Source organism: Anas acuta, chromosome 3, assembly GCF_963932015.1.
Source record: "Anas acuta chromosome 3, bAnaAcu1.1, whole genome shotgun sequence".
Classification (NCBI taxonomy): domain Eukaryota; kingdom Metazoa; phylum Chordata; class Aves; order Anseriformes; family Anatidae; genus Anas; species Anas acuta.
In genome coordinates, this window is record NC_088981.1 from 29,385,606 (window position 1) to 29,404,007 (window position 18,402).

Here is an 18,402-nt window from a genome sequence, read left to right on the forward strand (position 1 = left end):
GATTTTAATTTTCACTACAGAGAACATTACCTAATTCTCATTCCTGATTAGTACAACACTTTAACCACACCTGCCAAACTGCTTAACTGAGAACAAAGAAAAGATAAATATTACGCAACACAAGGGAAACTAGAACTATTCTACAGGACAAAAAAAACAAGGTCAGGATTACTATTAGAAGAAATCAAATTCAATGCCCACTTAGTAAGTATTTTTCGTATTTGATGTTTATAAAAACATCTGCACAGTTAGTTTTTATGACTGTATAAGTGTGACTTGATGGACAAGTTAGTAATCATAGAGCATTGGCCCTTACGTGGGTCCTTAGAAAACTACATTTTTTGTTTGGAAAACTGCAGCTATACTGTAAACTCATTTCTTCATAGAACACACACTTTTCTTCACAGTATACAGATGGTATTATTGCGTAAACTTATTTAAGAGGTCAAACCCATTCCTCTTGAGCTGCATAAGCTTTAAAAATATCCATCATCAGAGAAAATTTCCACTTTGAAACACTTGAATTTGCAGGCAAAGCCATTTTGTGTTTACAGCTTGCATTATTACTCCTAACTTTTCAAAAACCTACAAATGAGCAAAAATGTGGTGCTCTTTTCACCACCCCCAGCAATAGTGACCTTCTGAAACAAGTGCTTTTGCATACATTTGGCCTTCTGCAGCTGAGGTCTCCTGGAAGGAACACACCTCATTTTAACACACTGAATGTGAATCTTCAAGTGACTAACCTAGAAAGACTGCTCTCTTGGTCTTTCTCGGGAATTAAATGTATTTAATTTTTAACTGTAAAAGTAAACAACTTAAGCATACACAATGTGGGAGCTCAGTAAAAATGACAAAAACATGTTACACAAGCATAAGTCATATTTCTCTGTGCACTCTGGTTATTTTCTAAGCACTAATACAGTCCTCTGAACAGTAATGATGTTTTCTGTAAGACCAAAGCCACACAATGATCCTACCTAGCTGCTTGGGCTGAAGTACCCCGAGGACTGAGGCTTTGCAGATGCTACCAGATACCTGAAACATGGGACCAGGAAGACCTGGGCCCTGCTTTCAGCCTGGCAAAAAGCTACAGTAGCGTTTCATAGAGGAGTTTCTGCACCTGCAGAATGGGAAAAAACATATTTTTTCTATACAAGTGACTTTGTGATCAACAGGTGGAAATGTACATTAAGCCAATACAAGCTTATTTTCTCTGAGGTGCCATACTTTGTGGAACCTAATTCATACTACTCGTTCCTGGAGGATGCAAGACCCAAATTGTTTCAAACATCCTCGTTGCTCAGTGAGCGTGCATCCCAAGATGTGTTGCTTGGCAACTGGGAGCAAGGAGGGGGTTTCCATTCAACTGTAAATTCACAGAAACCTCCCCACGATCTTCTAACATTTTCTGCTTTAATGGCTCTATAAATGTTTTTATTTACTTACTGACTTTGTACCTACCATGTCATGTTTCGTGATCTGCTTCAGTCAGGAGAAAAAAAATGAGCAGCCAGGAAAGGTCAGATTACGAAGCACAAAAAGGTTCAGAGACTTGTTTGATGTAGAAATATTCTTTGACAGCTCGTTGAGTTTATTTACTACACCCTTTTCTTCTGCCTTTTCAGAATCTGTTTTAGCTGCCCCGTGGGAGCCTGAAGCCATTAGCCTGAATTATCATTCTGAATGCAAACTGCACAAGGTAACACCAAATTGTGAAGGTTTTGATTCCTGTCATTATTGTGGTGCTTCTCCTCTAGAGAGGTTACAGGTCTGTTACTCCTTTGTATATTCACAGCAATGATTTTCACTATTCCTGACATTACGGTGTTCATTTATCATGTGTGTAATAGCCGAGTACCAGAATATGTACCATAGAGCGCGTGTCAACATACAGAAAAGAAATGAGTATCTGAGATATTAAACAGGCTATGCAAGTGAGGGAACAAATCAATCAAATGTAGAGCAAAGAAAGCTGTCAGAGCCTTTTTTTTTCCCTAGGTTTTAGCAAATTCCACTGCAAACCACACTGAAATGAGAGCAGAGTTTTGATTTTAAATGCTTTTACCAAAGATGCTGAGCCAAAAAGTCAAGAGCTTGCTGGTGACTAATAGGGAACATTAAAGCACCCTTCCACCCTCATTACAAAACTGTCTTTGCCAACAACAACAACAAAAAATCAAATGAGTTGATAAAGCCCTGGTGCCCCCCTATGCTTCTCTTCTTCCCCCATGTTCTGACACACTTTTACCAGGTCTGCTTCTCCACCTGGAAACCTCCTGTCCCACTGCCAGCCCCCTAAAGCAGCATTTTTTCCACCTGCTGCAGCTGCACTTACCTCTCCATCTTCCATGTCACACTCATTGCTCATGTGTATTCAGACTGTAAGCAATTTCTTAAGCTCCTGCATCCATCCTCGCCCTTCCCTATATTAATTCTTAAAGGGAAAAATGATTTTGTTATCTGCCAGACCCAGACGTTTCACCTGACAGCAGCAAGTGGAGAAAGTGGTTAAACAAATGGTGACAGAGCAAAACCAAGCACAGGGAAGCACCAGATAGAAGAATGTACCTGTACTTACACAAAAGCACATACATCTGTTATTTCCTGCCACTGCCTGGACCATTATGCCTCGTGTTGACCCTAACGGCAGAAAGGCAAGGAAGCAGCGGGGCTTTGCTCTGCAGAGCTCTCTGCACGTTAGTGACCTGTGCTCCGTGAGCTCCAAGATCAAATGTAGTTCCAACAAGAGCAAATCCTGGATTTTTTCTGCTGTGGCTGTCTATTTAAGGGGTGAACAAACGTAATACGCCATTTTATCCCAGGTCAGGAATTTGCACCAAACCGGCCATACAGTTGGATGGGAGATGGACTTTTGATCCCTTCAGAAGCTACTGGAGACTTGACTTCAGTTTAGCACTGTCTGTGTTTATACCAGTTTTCATCCTCTTATGACATACACCACTTGTGCAATTCCCATGGCAGAAGTACTGGGGCACATACTATGAAAAGAATAGTGAATGGACATGGCTATAATTAAAAGCTACAGAATGTGGAAGTCTAAGATGAGATTGATTAGTAAATGCACAGCTCTCTTTAAAACATACTTTGGAGTAACGTCTAAATTCTTGGACAGAACTGGCTGCTTCACTTTTAAGTTGTTATCTTTCAGCCAATGGATCATTCTCCTGCTTCTAATTTCTTTGAGAGCCTTAAATGAGAAACTTCCCCTGAATATACCTTCTGAAGCACCACTTCTCTTTACAAATGTGTTGGCTCTTCTTCCATATGGCCTATAAAGCCCTATAAATTATGGACCATGTGTCCATAAAGAATTCCATTATTTACTAAAGCTCCTATCCACTTTCTCCAAAATTCTCATCTGTCATTTACCTTTTTTTTTTTTTTCCCCATTTTTAACTAGCATGGCATTAGACTCTTGAAGTTGCCATGAATCAAAGTAGTTTTACACAAGTTGCAGAATAAGTGATTCAGCTATTACTTCATGTTCTTAGTAATGAGGTCCTGTTAATTTTGCTTATCTGATATACAACTTCTACTAGCTCTTCAAACTGAAGATCTTTCCTGTGAATCAGAATGCCCTGCACCTAATGCTTTCTAGCACGTTTTTCAAAATGCTAAGGAAAATTTTGCATACAACAGCCACGTAGCATCTAAAAGTACATTATATACATGTATATGTACTTCCCATGCAAAGACGTGTACATAAACCTATCTGAGAGTCAAAAATGCTCAGAACTGATCCTGTAAAAAGTCCTATACTGAGACAAAGACTAACAACAAATCAATTATGGCAAAGACACGGGGTAGCACTAATATCTCAAAGACACTTTTTTCTTTGATCAAGAAAAGAGACCTACAGAGAGAATAGCAGAAACGCTTTGGCAGCACAAGAAGTGGTTGAAACAGAAATCTAAAAGTCATTCCTCCCGAACAAATGCTTAGCAAATATCTACTCGTCTCTGTAGGCAGCTCTACTGTGTTCTTGTCTCCTCACTTGAGGCAGGATTGCGACGGAGTAAGTCCCCCAGGGGTGCTAAGGCTTCACTTTCAGATGGTTGAAGGACAGATAGACAGATAGGAACAGATGGGTAAGGTCAGACAGATGTTGGATTTTACCCCTCCGAACTAGTCAGCCATCATGGCTACGATGGCTGGGGAGGGGTTGTAATGTGAGGTTGCTGTAGGCCCAGAGCAAACTACTACACAAGTGGACAGCAAGAGAAAATGGGACAAGGTCATACATCAGAGGGGTGCCTCAGTGGCAACGCTGCTCCTGCAGGCTTTTGCTGCTCTAGTGACATTTAGGAGCTATACTGACTTCCAGCTGTGCTCACAAACAAAACATAGCCCTTCGTTTTACAATAAACCTACGTTCAGAGACCTACATTCATTTAATGAGTATTAATCTGTTCACAAAGCTGACAGTTGAATTTCCTCTTCAATCTACATTATATTGCGTGTCACTTATGTTGGTTTCTGGGGACAACAGCAAAAAAGAGCAACCCTTATTGAAAAACAAAAAACAATTAATGATGAGTTTGACATGGAAGAAAGTTGTTTCTCATCAGTAATTGCTTCCCCCTGGGTTTGCCAAAGTTTACAAATGAAAGCTTTTTCTTCATATATGACTTGACCTATCATGGATTATAACTGCTGCTACCACTTCCAGTCCTCCCTATACACAGAAAAAGAGACTTGCTATATCAATTTTTTTACTGTAATTAAATAATTTAAGATGGCATATTATTTATTCTGCCTCACCTGCAGCTCTCCTGGCATTTATACATCTCCAAATATTAGCAGGCAATTAAAAATCTGTTATTAACAACATTAATATCCTAAGAGCTTGTTTAATGCAAGAAAGACACAGCAGTGAACTGCTTGAGTGCAAAGATTATTTTTTTATAATAAAAAATAAAATAAATTATATATTTTTTTATTTAATTATTTTTCCCATTATCTGGCACCTTGCATTCTTTGTCCATAATCAACACTCTTAAGGACTCCAGGAAGAAATAAACAACAATAATAATCAATGATGAGCTAGATTTATCACTAATCTAGTTCTGACTATCACAAGGATACCAAAGAGTAAAGCAAAATTATTAAAAAGAGGTGAATAGAATTAATTTACTCATTTTACAATTTTATTAATGTTTTTTCAAAAAAAAAAAAAAAAGAATTTCAAATAAATCACAGTTTTCCACCCAAAGCAAATTGATGAGTAAGTAGGACCTGTTGCACTACAGGGAAATAAAGCTATGTACATATATGTCTGGTTTTCCCCCTCAACAGAAGAAATAAATTAACAGCATCAGGAAAATGGGATTTTACAATGAGTTGGTATTTATCACACTAAACCACTCAGACTTCTTGCTCAGCTGGAACTATGCATGTTCCCAGATGGTGTATTGGATTATAATTTCACAAAACGAGTTTACTCTCACAACAGTTTCTCTTGCAATTTCCTCTGAAAAGTCATCTAAATACTTCCATAGTCTCTGTTCCTGCTCCCTGTGGTGTCTCCTATATCTTTTCTACATGGCATTATTTTACTTTGCTATCAGGGAATAATTATATCTAGAAAAAAATTCTATTGAGCTACTTCTATGGGATTGGTATCTTTTATTGCTTCATTATAATATTTATATTAAGCTATTAAGCTATTTATACATGTTGTTTGTTTTTTTTCTTTTTCCTTCCTTTTTTTTTTTTTTTTTTTCTCCTTATCCAGTAATTTTCACACAGTTCATTTTCTCTATACCTGGTATCTTTAAGAACCAAACTGTGACCTGGCATGTTTTCCCACAGCCCTTTCTGAAGGGTAATTAAAAGTAAAAAATTGTTTCTACGTGGACACCTGGGTGATCCAAGATTTAATCTATTAGCCGAAATTAGATCTCAGTCTATTCAATGTGTATAAACATCCCAGCCGTGAAGGAAACCCAACACATCCCCTGCAGGAGTGCCGCACAAAGCCTAGAAGGGCAGCTGACTCCAGGTTTTAGGATCGCAGCACCACACTGACCAGCATGAAGTAGAGTATGGAAGAAATTTGCCACTGGTGGCCCCCGAGACCACCACCCAGGGATGCAGAGCAGCAAAAATGGCTGGAAGCTGAGGTGCCCCCCTCTTCTCAGCACCTTAGGAAGAGGAAGGTCACCTCCTTCCTGAGCACTGGGCTGGGCACATGGCCATGCAGAGCCCTACACGTAGCCCTAATGCCCGACTACATGTGCCTGAGCACAAGGCTTGCGGTGGTACTGCGACATTTCTGGGGGGTTCTGGAGGGCAGTAACAGCAACAGGCTGGAGCTGGTTCAGGATCTACCTCCAATCACACAAGAAACCCAGCGTCCAACTGGATTTGAGAAATAGGAGAGGGCACTCCATTAAGCTGTCTTAGAAATTTCTCAGAGGGATCACCCACAGAAGTCTCCATCTGAAGCTTCTAAGTCTGAGGGAATGTGCTGACGGATACTTTTTCAGAGATAAAACAGAACATTTGTTTCCTTGCCTTATATGGACTCATGTTAAAAATACCAGAGAAAACTAAATTATCGGGTTACACTGCTCAGAGCACAATGCAACATTAGCAGAGGGCATTATGTAGCTTTAGGGCTTGTCAATGGTACTATACAATCCAGCATCTGAGGATTTATTTTATATCCTCCCTTTGTTTGAAAATGAAGGCTTCTCTCTGATTTATTGATTTTGTTTGTGCAAGTGGAAGGCAGCTTGTGGGTAGTCTCCAGTAGAGGATGTTATAGCTCTAATTAGGTCATCATCGCCTGGAAAAGTGGAATGTAGCTTGTTCATTAAAACCTGATACTCTTTGCACGTTCAAGAAGTTTAAAAACAGCATGGTTCACTGTGCACATTCCTACGAGGTATCTCAAGTAACAGCTGATACAGCTAACACATAACACAGCTGTTATAGCGTTGCAGTGACACCATTGCTACTGTAGACATATAAAAATGTTGAAAGGCAATTCGTTTTTGTAATTTGCTTAGGTGAAATGAAGATAGGTTAGAGAACAACTGTTTCTGAGAGGCATGACTCTTGCTGAGATGAGTAACAAAAGGAATATGGTCATATACTCAGAATAATTCTGCTAGATGAAGGCAATCAAATTTGATATCATACTAAGCTTCTCTTGAGGTTGTAATCACTGAGGATGCCCACTGCTTCTAACCACCTAGGGAACTGTATAGGTTGTTAAATAAAACATCATCATCAGTTAGTTAAAGAAGTACTAAAAGTTTGCTTGGCTTTTAATGTCAGATTTGTACAGTCCCTCAGATGGTTTACTATACACTACATACTAGGGAATAAAGAAAAAATATCAGGAAAAACTACCAAAAATAATACGGCTGTGTTGTCCTCTCTAGTCCTAAGGATTCAGTAGACTGTGAAAAATTAACAAAAAAAATCACCTATGCACATTACTTTTCAAACAACTTTTCAAGAATCTACAATCTTAACAAAAATGACAGTAATTACTGCTCCACTGTAATCTCTATTGTCCACAACTTATCTTCCTGGACAAGGAAATGAGAAAATAATGTAGCAATGTTTAAATTAATAGACTATATACCTATTCACTATGTGCTCTTCTTGCAAAATCCTGCATGCAGTCGAGCTATTTAAGCTGTCATTGGAATTGACACAGTGATCAAAGCATCTGGAATGCAATGATGGCTGTTTTCTCTTTCTTACTGTCTTATCAGAGCTCCGGTGACTCATCTGTAACACCTATTCATTCACTTCTCCATCATTTACTCTTTCTGACATTTCATTTTAATTATTTCATGCAACAGGTTAATCTTCAAAAAAAAGGCTAATGAATAAATAAATTAAACAATGGATAAAGTTGTTTGACATTCAGAAATCTGATGTTTAGTAAAAATTGGTAAATTTACTAACCAGTAAAAAGATAAAGTTACTTTTCAGTTAATAACTGAATTAAGTTCTTTGGGACATTTTTTGTTCCCACACATACGGAAATGCACTTCATGTGTCCTAGTTGAGAGATTTTACCAGTAGCAGTAGTTCAGTCCATAAAGGCTGCCTACTAGAACCAGTGTGTATGTATATATACGTACATAAATATATGTATACCTATACACACAAATATATGTGCATGCATACACACACAGAAATATATGTGTATTTACATACATACATAGACACACACACCTTCAGAGAGCTAAATATACTGGACAATTTAATCAAAGCACAAGAGGAAACCAAATGTATACAGATTTGTAATCTGAAGATCAGATGCTGACCTGGCAAGTAACTCCTTTTTCTCTGGCTGTTTGTGAACATATGCTCTCCTTGGATGCAAGTTATATGTGAGACTGCATCACATGCACAAACTAATGTGTCATTCACAAGTTACAGTCATTTCATATCTAAGCACTTCTGGAACAGGGCTGAATCCAAAACATTAATGCATTAAAAACATTCATTTTCCTGTAGGAAAATTCACTGGAGAGACAGTGTAGCACACTAGAAGATATCTCCCAGGATACTTTCCAAAATTATTCTGTTATTTGCTAAATGGGCAAAGCAATAGCTTATACTCCCAGTGAATTTCCCATTAAGATCACAAGATGAGAAGGGGAAATGTGCATGCTGTGGTTACAGTCATCACAGAAGCAGACACAGCTTTGCCCTTCCATCTCAAGCCCCACCTTGATTTCAGGGATGCACAGCTGACTGGGACAATGTATTCTTCAATAAGAAAACAAAACACAATGGAAATAGTGACAAGTACTGACACAGGTAGAATTTCTGGTGACACCGTTCTTTCAGGCACCTTGAGGCACTCCATAACCTGGAGCTGGGGCATACAGCTGGGCAACTGTGGTGGGGCCAGAAGGGCAGGCAGCCAGGGACGCAGAGCTGGTCACACACACCCTGCTGCTCTGTCTTCAACATAACAATTTCTCTAAGTACTACCTTACCTCAACCCCTGAAGATATATCCAGTTACAATAGGAAAAAAATCATTAATGTTAAAGAATTTTGGTTTAAGTAAGACAGAAGTGCCTGCCTCGTCCATCCATTTCCAGTGCAGGAGGATGCTGCACACAGCACTGGTTGTGCTGCCAGAGACTAGAGGCTTTTTTATTTCACCCAGAAAGGAGTGGAGCAAGCGTGTAACATCCACAAATGTAGCTGCAGACGATATCTGTATCAGGATATTGACATTCCTCTCAGTAACAAGGTAAGAGTCCACACAAAAAAAAAAAAAAAAAAAAAAAAAAAAAAAAAAAAAAGGCATTTTCTGGTCCTATTTCCCTTAATCACAGCTCAGAAATGATAGCTGTTTATCAGAAAACTGACTCTCACACACCTTTGGCTGCATGTGGATAACAAGCTCAGTATCACCAAGCTCACTTTGCCTCTCACTATCTCTCTCATACACTTAGATTTTTATTTATTTATTTTTTTTGCACTGGGTTTTGCATTCTTACCGATAGAGTTCTTTCTACTAGGAAATGTTTGATTACATCTGTCTTGCTGTTCAGAGTTTCCTTAAATTCCATATGGATCCTTTTGGCTCATGATTGTTGAATTTACCATTTCTGTAAATCACAAATTCAGAGATCCATAAACATTCTTACTTGATAGACAGTGGATTATGTTACCTCTCACTTCCCTCTGTTATATTACATATTGTCAAATCAGATTTCACATTATGTCACAGCTACTATTTCCAAATGGTTAATGGAAAATTACACAGATGGGCAATTATTTTAAGGCCTGAATACCTGCCAACAATTGTAGTGGCATTAAGCCGATCCTCAAATCCCACAAAACCAAAACAGAAGACAACAGTGAATGAAAATTACATTAATTTTTATGGATGGCAGAATTAAAATGCCATCCAAATATCACCTAGAGAAGTGGGAAGCGTCTCTCTTTCCGTGTCCACTAGGTTAACAACAGAATGACCCATGACATTCCTCTCTAAACTCTTATCCCACACACTGAAATTTAGACTACAAAATAGGAGCATTTCACTTAAGCTACCAGAAATCTGTTCATGTACCATGTCCTGCTGTTACCAGCACACATCGACTCTTTATCCTGCCACTGTTACTGCTGCTGTAAGGGTGCAACACGCTCCCACCTCCAAAAAAGCCCTAGGCAAAACTGAGGACAAAACCACCAAGCTTACATCCACGTCCATCATTGACAAAGATAACAGTACACACACAAGAGCTGACATAAACTTATGAAGTCATGCATAGCCAACCAAGCCTGGCACTGACAAAGTCACCTTCTGCCTTCTCCTCTCTACACTAAAAGCCCCACAAAATTTTAAATCAATTTTCCAAAGATTCTTAAACAAACCCCCACAGGCCCTGAAAAACATGCATCATGAATTACTTATTGGTCTAAATGGGATGAAACAAAACAGTGATAATAAGGATAAAATAAGACAGCAACCTAACACAGGCTTTCAACAGTAAGCATTGCCATAAAGTGGTACTTGCTTCAAGGATCTCGAGTCTGATTTCCTAAGGAATTATATACAAAGAGACATGAAAGTTTAACTTCAAAACCACAAGTAATAATAATAATTTTTTAAAAAGTACATGAGCTGTCCTTTTCTTAAAAGAATATTTAGAAACTGTTGCAAGCATTTCTTTAATGACTTTGAATTTCTTAAGCATTATATAGACTATCCTCCTCTTTCTTTATTCCTTCTTCAAAAGGACCAATGCCATATAGTGGAAAATGGCTTGTGTGATGTTCCACAGCACTCTAGGGAAAGGTGAGGTACTGAGCCATAGATTTCTGGGGAACTGTTCATGTTACCAGGACTCTGATGCATATACCAGTAGTCAATACCACTAAGCATCATCTCCATAAAATACATGCCAAGTAGAATGAAAGGGAGAGACAGTTCAGGCAAACCAAAAGTAATTCTGAGCAGAAAAAAAACCTGCCAATATCTGAATCACATTACATTAATAACTTTCCTGATTAATTTTGATTTTTCAAATTAATTTTGATATTTTTTTTTATATATGATTCTCTTTACTATTCCCCAGTTCTCTACTAGAAATCAAAGAAATGGTCAGTGAAGTCTGTTTGTGTTTTCTATTCTCAGAATGGTATTAAGGCTTGAGTTTTAAGCGTTAATTATATAACAAATTTAACTCAATCTTGTGTTAAAATGAATAACTGCATTTTAGAGAACTAGTTCATCTTAATTTAGAGAATGCCTTACCTACAGTCCGTCTCCGTGCTGTGTTTCCCTAAAAAGTAAAATTCAGTCACGGACTTTTCAGTAATTTGTGTTCATAATGGTCTATTCAAAAAAGAATAAAATCTGTGAAAGACTGTTTTAATTTTCATTCATTTAAACAATCCCTCTGTCATTTAGATAAAAATAAACAAATAAGAAAAAAAAACACCAACTGCAACATCAAAAATATGATTGTAAGTGTTTATATAACATTTGATTTCACTGTGAAGCAGACCATGTCTATGAAATAATTTTGAGGAAATCCCCAAACTGATTTCAAGCACATGACTGTGTATTCACACATGGACACACAACCAGCCCTGGAGATCCATAAAGATCCTTCATGGCATGAGAGCCCTAACAAGCAGTTATAGTCTGTGAGGAAAGAAGAAAAGAACAAATGCACACATTAGAACAAGTCAATTACCCATTTGTGATTAACAAGCTCAACCACAACAATATGCTCCAGTGCTAAGTATTAAAACTTTAGTAAATTAATTAAAATGGAGGCTGCTGCAGAACAGCTGACTTCAAAAAACACAAAAAATACACACGGTTTTGATTTAGGAGCATGCCATAATTAAAAATACTTCTGGTAGCTGCTATGGAGATTTTATTTATTTATTTATTTATTTCTGATACTAATGGAGTTAATTAACTTACAACTTTCCAAAAACATTGAGAATTAGGGGGAGTCTCCTAGATGACTGTGATGTGTCGGCCACATGCTACACGTTTTTATTAAGATTATCTATTTGCCTTCACATGGAGCACCAAAAGCATGTTGCACACATCACAGAGGAAATACAGGCATGCAAGGCAGGCTGTTCCTCCTGCTCACGGCTGCTTCACCCAGATGTAGTCCACAGACTTCAGTGGAGGTACTAAGGGTGGTGTGGTGCACATGAGCTTGGAAAAGGAGGGGATACCACGTCATGCAGATCTGTGAGCCCTGTGAATGAACTTACACAACAGACAGGAAAATAAACTGTGACAGGAGTAGAGAGAGAGGTGTCATGAGAAAAAGCTATAGTGGAAATTATGCATATAATGAAGAACCACAAAAATTTCATCAGGAAAAAGTGAGAACTTTCCTTGTAGCAGCAGCCTGCTCCCATCTGCATCAAAGCAGAAAGGCTCACTGAGCAGGCTGATAACAGGACAATGCCAGCTGTACAGCTAGGTGACTGCTAATTGCTACCTGAACCAAGAAAGACTCTCCACAATTTCAGTACTTGAAAGAGAACTGGGTCAGCAACCCCCGTATAATTAGTTTCCTAACACAAGAAAGGATTTCAGACATAGGAGGCCTGAGGAGGAGGAATTGAGGAGGGCTCACCATGTTTTTTTTCATTTGTTTGTTCTTTTTTCTCTCTGTTGACCTCCCACTTACTTTCCTACACTGTAAAGGAGAAATGATCATTAATAGCATAATGCATATAATTAGTCATTAGCATTACTTTTCTTATGTTAACCTGTCACATCTTCTTGACTTCCACAATTCTGTCAGAGAGACTTACTGAATAAATTCGTATATAAGTATATATATAATGCTGGGAGAGCTTTCCTGCAAAAGAAAACCTCCAACTACAGCTGACTGAAACAATTCCATTAAAACCATTTTCTACCACGGTACAGGTTTGAGGGCACTGTGCTTTTGCTAAAAATCATCGACTAATTTAAAATTACACTCAACCTGCTTTTCCTTGAATCAAAATACTTTATTTCAAAGCAAAGTCTGTTTTAATACGTATTTTACCCTACTCACTCATGAGTGTTCCCAATGTTTAGTCACTGATACTGAATGAATCACTGACAGGAGACTCCCACTGATGGCCCAGAATGACAAGATGCCACAGTCACTTGGCTATTTCAACTGAATATTTACTCTGTACAACAGCAAACACATCATGAACTGCTACTACTTTCATGACACTAAAAAATATTAAAAAAATATATGAAAAATACTTTGGTTTTGAAGCAGAAAATAAGTTTCTTCAAGTTGAATCTTATGTGTTATTTTCAACTTGCAGGAAGTTTTGGAAATAATTCCATTTTCCAAAGATGAAATGAATGCAGCATGCTTTCTCCCTCTGCCCTCATTGTGCTGTTTCAGCTTCTCTCCTTCACCAGAGGAAGACCCTCTGTGCCTCCTCCACCAGTGCCTACCCGACCTCACATACATCTGTCCCTCCACAGAAAAAAAACAAAGCACCAGTTCCACAGCACCCCCGCTCTTTTTCTTGGAAGTCTTCTTAAAGAATGTCGGAGAGATAAAAAGGTAGAATAAAGTTGAGGATAATTGCCTGTAAATTATGACAATGGCTGTTTGTTTCTAGGCTTCTCTGCCCTAGTAGACATTTTAGTGTTTTTTCAACCATCAGAAATGTTCCAAATTTTCAAATCATAATCAAAAATATATTCTCCAGGAGTTGTTACATTTAGTAGCAAAGAGTGAAGAAAATAAACCTTCAGAGGAAAAGCAAACAAGAAGAAAATCTCATTTCATTCAAACAATTCTGAGTATTACAGGACCAACCAGACAGATTTCTGAAAGAATCACTAGACAATAAAACCAGAACAGCAGAGGGGGAAAAAAGGCTGACTGACCAATGTTATGCTGTCCTCTATTTCATCTCCCTTCATGGCAAGTAGTCTTTAGCCTACTGTGCTGAGATTTGAACGTGAAAGTTGTTTTTGCCAACCCCAATGTCCGTAAAATCAAAGACAAAATTGCAGAAACAGGACCTAATTTTGTACTGGTCGTCAATGGTACTAGATATATCCAGTATATATTTTTAAGCTTGCTGGTCTGAGAGAGTTACTATTGTAGCATTTCTCCATATGGGGTGTTTATGAGAGTTTTCGGTAAGCTTTGGCAAGTGTTTCTTTCCAGTAATAACATATGTGGCTCATCTATCATATAAAGCTTTTGAGCTAATGGCACAAAAGCATTTTATAAAGGAGACAAAATCCCATTTCAACTTCCATCTTTCCTGGCAAAAGTTGCCTTTCAAAATGTAAGCCCTTCACTCAGTGATCAAGAACTATACTGCCATTAGCCAAGTTTCACATAAGTGTAGGCAGATCAGAGAGACAGGTATCTCATTTTTTACCTTTATTGTCTGAAATTCCCACCGATGGATATTCTTTCTCCAGGCAAAAAAAAAAAAAAAAAAAAAAAAAAAAGAGTTTTTCTGAGTTTTTCTTTCCTTTTTTGTCTCATAAGAAGAGAAAGTCGGTACGAATCATACTCTTGCAATGAATGAAACAGTGCATGCAGAAAGACACTACAAAGCTGAAGTGCATTTGTGAAACAGCATTTCTTTTCCTAACAGCATAACACTTCTTTCTAGGTGCTGTGTGAAATGAGGCTTTTAGGCTCTCTGCATTTTTAATAAGAAAAATATTCAGTGAAAATGCAATCCCATAAACAGAAATTCTAATTTACATGGCAGAAAGCTTTAAATGTCTGTGTTTAAAGCAAAATTATGTAACAGGCAGTCAGTTCAGTCAGTTGACTCCTCCTACTTTGGTTATCTCTAGAGGGTGAAATGTATTCTCATTATCAACTCTCAGACCAAGAGAAACTTCTGACCCGTGTACTGGGTTTAGCAGGGTCTGCTTTCTCTGCAACACCTACAGATGAGGAAAACCCTCAAGAAATTTGTCGCTGATCATCTCTTCTGATGAAGGAACAGATTGTACCTCCCCTGCTTTTTATCACCCACAATATAAATCTCACTCATAACCACAGGAAATGGATATCTATTTCTTTTTAATGTTTGGGTTTTCTCTCCAAACACAGGGCCAGAATATGAGGGATGAATCCAGTGAGATTTACTTATGAAGACAATACCATGTAACCTCAACTAAAAGGTTAGGAAGGTACCAAAAGAACCAAGAAAAGTCTTTTCTGTTTTTTTCTTTTCTGTTATTTACTTCCTTTATGTAAAAACACAATTTGTTTGTGGGTATGCCTTTTTTCTCCTTTTGTCTCCTTTAAAGGACAACAATCTTGTCTTTTCATGGGGTAGAATCTGGAAAGGTTTTCTTTTAATGGATGAGATTGAACTGTTTCCCATAAATATTGTTTCTACTATATCTACGTGATCTAAGGTAATGGCTGCAATAGGACAGACAATGAAAAATAATGGATGAACTTATTTTAAACACAGAGGGCTTTTTCTCACCAGTTATAGAGGATGCCATAAAATAAAATAACCCCTTAAAAACTCCAGTCCACAGAAGTAGTCAATAGACATCACAATAAACGCTTGTTAATCAATAGAGATAAAGTCAGTACAATTTAGCTATCAGATGTTTCTTCAACAACTGCTTAGGCAAACGGTGTAAATAAGAGTCACTTGGTGTATTAGAATGCAGCAGTATGAAGGAATGGGACAGTGCCATACCACTATGTACCACTGATGTTGAACTCTGTTCCAACTATGTTTTGCAGAAGAAAGATCTACTGTAATGCTGGTGCATGCAATTATTTTAGAAGTCACAGAAGAATTCATTTATTTTGGAAGAACTGTACCTGCTCACTCACAATGAGCTTTCCCTAAAGGCAGAAATTCCTGGGCTTCCCTTTTTCCCTTTCCTAATTGGAAAATAAGTGGTGGGAAAGAAAGAAAGAAAATAAAATTGAAAATCACGGTTTGTAAAGACAAAACATTAAATGTATTCACTCATGAGATCACTATGTTGTACAAGGAAGAAAGGCCAATTAATTACTGGCAATCATCTGGAGTACCTAGAAAACACTATATTGTACGTGCATTTTATTGCACATGTTTAAATGTTACATGAAGTCTTCAGGTTTTATTCAATGTACTCTGCAGATAACAAGTGTTTCATCTGGACTAGACCTCTTTAACGAGAGTCCTGATTACCGAAATATTATTTTTATATGAGGGAGAAAGACACGTGAAGAGTTCACACTCCTTTTTAAAAGAAACTGAACACTTCAGCATGATAACATGCTTTCAGAGAACGCAGAAGAACGTCAGCACCTGGAGAAAGGGGACATCTGAGCAGCCACAGCTCTGATTTCTCTAGCAAAGCAGAAGAAAAAACGTCAGTGTTATTTACTTGATATTAGCTTCAAATTCAACTGAAATGGAAACATGCTCAGGTCGACCATTTTTCTAAGCATATTCAAATACTTTCACTGCAGAAACCTTATCTGTGCATGCAGACTTCAGCAACAAGAAAGTTTCCTCTTTTTGTTAGGTATAAAAATCAGGCTGCAAGAGCTAGCTTTTCCTTTGACAAATGCAGTTGCTCCTTCTTCATATCCTCTCCCATATGGTGATACAGGGGATTATAGTCCCATCGCCGTGACTAGGCCACCCTTCTCTTTGGGATCACCTTGGTTTCCCTTCTTCACTCTGACAAAGGCTCCTTGACTGGACCATCAAGGTGCTTGCTCTCTGGCCCCTCCTCACCTCTCTCTTATTCCCTGATGCTTTGCTCCCCAGTTAGGTAATGACAGTGAGGTCCTTTGTCCATTAGTTAAATTTTCAACCATGCTTTTTCACACTTTCCTCAAGGATCGACTAGGGCCTTGCTACCACTGTTTTACACTGCAGTGGTTTTACTTTGCTAGGTAGGTGAATGCCACCGCAACCTCTCCCTCACTCCCCTTCCTCAGAAGAGGAGGGGAAGAAGAAAAAAAAAAAACCTCATGGGTTGAGATAAGGATAATTTAATTAGAGGAAAAATAATTATTGGGGGAATATTAAATAATTTAACTAAATAAATTAATAATTTAAATTAAGGGAAAAGGGGAGGGCAGACACACTGACCAATATCATGTATCACAGCAGACCCTGAAGGAGAAGGTGGGCTAGTCTTCTAGCCTTCAGTCCTTCCCTTTTTCCCCAGACCCATTTCAATTATTATTTTTCTTTTATTCATCATTTCTCATTTTTTGTGTGGATTGTAAGCTTCCAACACAACAATCTATTCTTGAAGTCTGCTCCCTTTGGAGCATCAGGTCAAACTCAAGGTGCTGGGGCCAATTCCAGTCAGAGACTTTGGATTGTTGCTTCTAATTTAAGACACTTGGCCCTGTCACAAAAACAGTGGCTATCAGTACCTGCATAATTTCCCTGCCAAAACAGAGAGTAACTGTGATTTCTCAGACCCCTATTAAGTTAAGAAGGGGATTGCTGGAGTGCTCATTTAAAAATAAATAAATAAATAAATAAATAAATCCCATCTAGGCACCTGAGAATATCATGGGTATTGTCCTAGGCACAAAAGTTACCACCTTCCCTCCAAAACAAAGGCTATGGTCAAACCCCCTAACATGGCTGAACTTTCAGCAGTAACAGAGAAGCCTGTCTGTACAGTACAGCTACAGAGGGAGACAATTTCTTGACAAATTTATGAGAAACATCAACCTCCCTGCCTTTAGTGGGCAAGAAACACTTATCCAATTTACCTTCTCTCCTAAGGCCACAATGCCAATAAACACTTGAAGCCCCTTCAAATAAATAAACCCTTCGAAGTACACCTGCCTCTCTGGAAAAGTTGAAAAGGCAAATTGTGATGGTGTTAGAAGCTCAAAGCAAGTTTAGTTACCTGAGTGCCATGTGAGATGCCCTGTGCATTTAAAACAAACTCATGATCTAACGCAGACACGGGACCTGGCAGGACCTGGCAGGAACAAGCAACTGGGGGCCAAGACCATCTCAAATGGCAGTAGATGCTTGAGCTCACACTGCAGCACTAGGTCCCTAACATGTAATTCAAAGATTTCAGGTGCTGAAACAAGAGGAAATTAAGAACCTCTGAAGTTAAACAAGGGGTCTGTAATAAGGCTGCTATCCTTCTTCTTTACCTACATAGGTATCAGGAGAGCATCTCTCTGAAAGGGACCTTGACAGGGATCAACCTCTGCACTTGGTGTCTGGGTGCTCCAGTCACAAGAACTCAGGTTTGAATTTTTTTCTTGAACAGCATAGCAATGCTGCAGATATTGACTGTATCATTCACTTTTAACAGAACTCCTGAACCATACTGTTATAAATGGCTCAGGATTCAAATTAGGATTAAATAAAAATTAGGATTTATTAAAAGAATATAAAAGAATAGAGG

The 18,402-nt window shown here is 38.3% G+C and overlaps 1 protein-coding gene across 5 annotated transcripts in view; it reads right to left on the bottom strand.

The window, feature by feature from the left end:
* SMYD3 (SET and MYND domain containing 3) overlaps positions 1 to 18,402 on the bottom strand; it is a 376,761-nt gene that overhangs the window by 246,495 nt on the left and 111,864 nt on the right. The gene's annotated exons all lie outside the window — the stretch shown is intronic.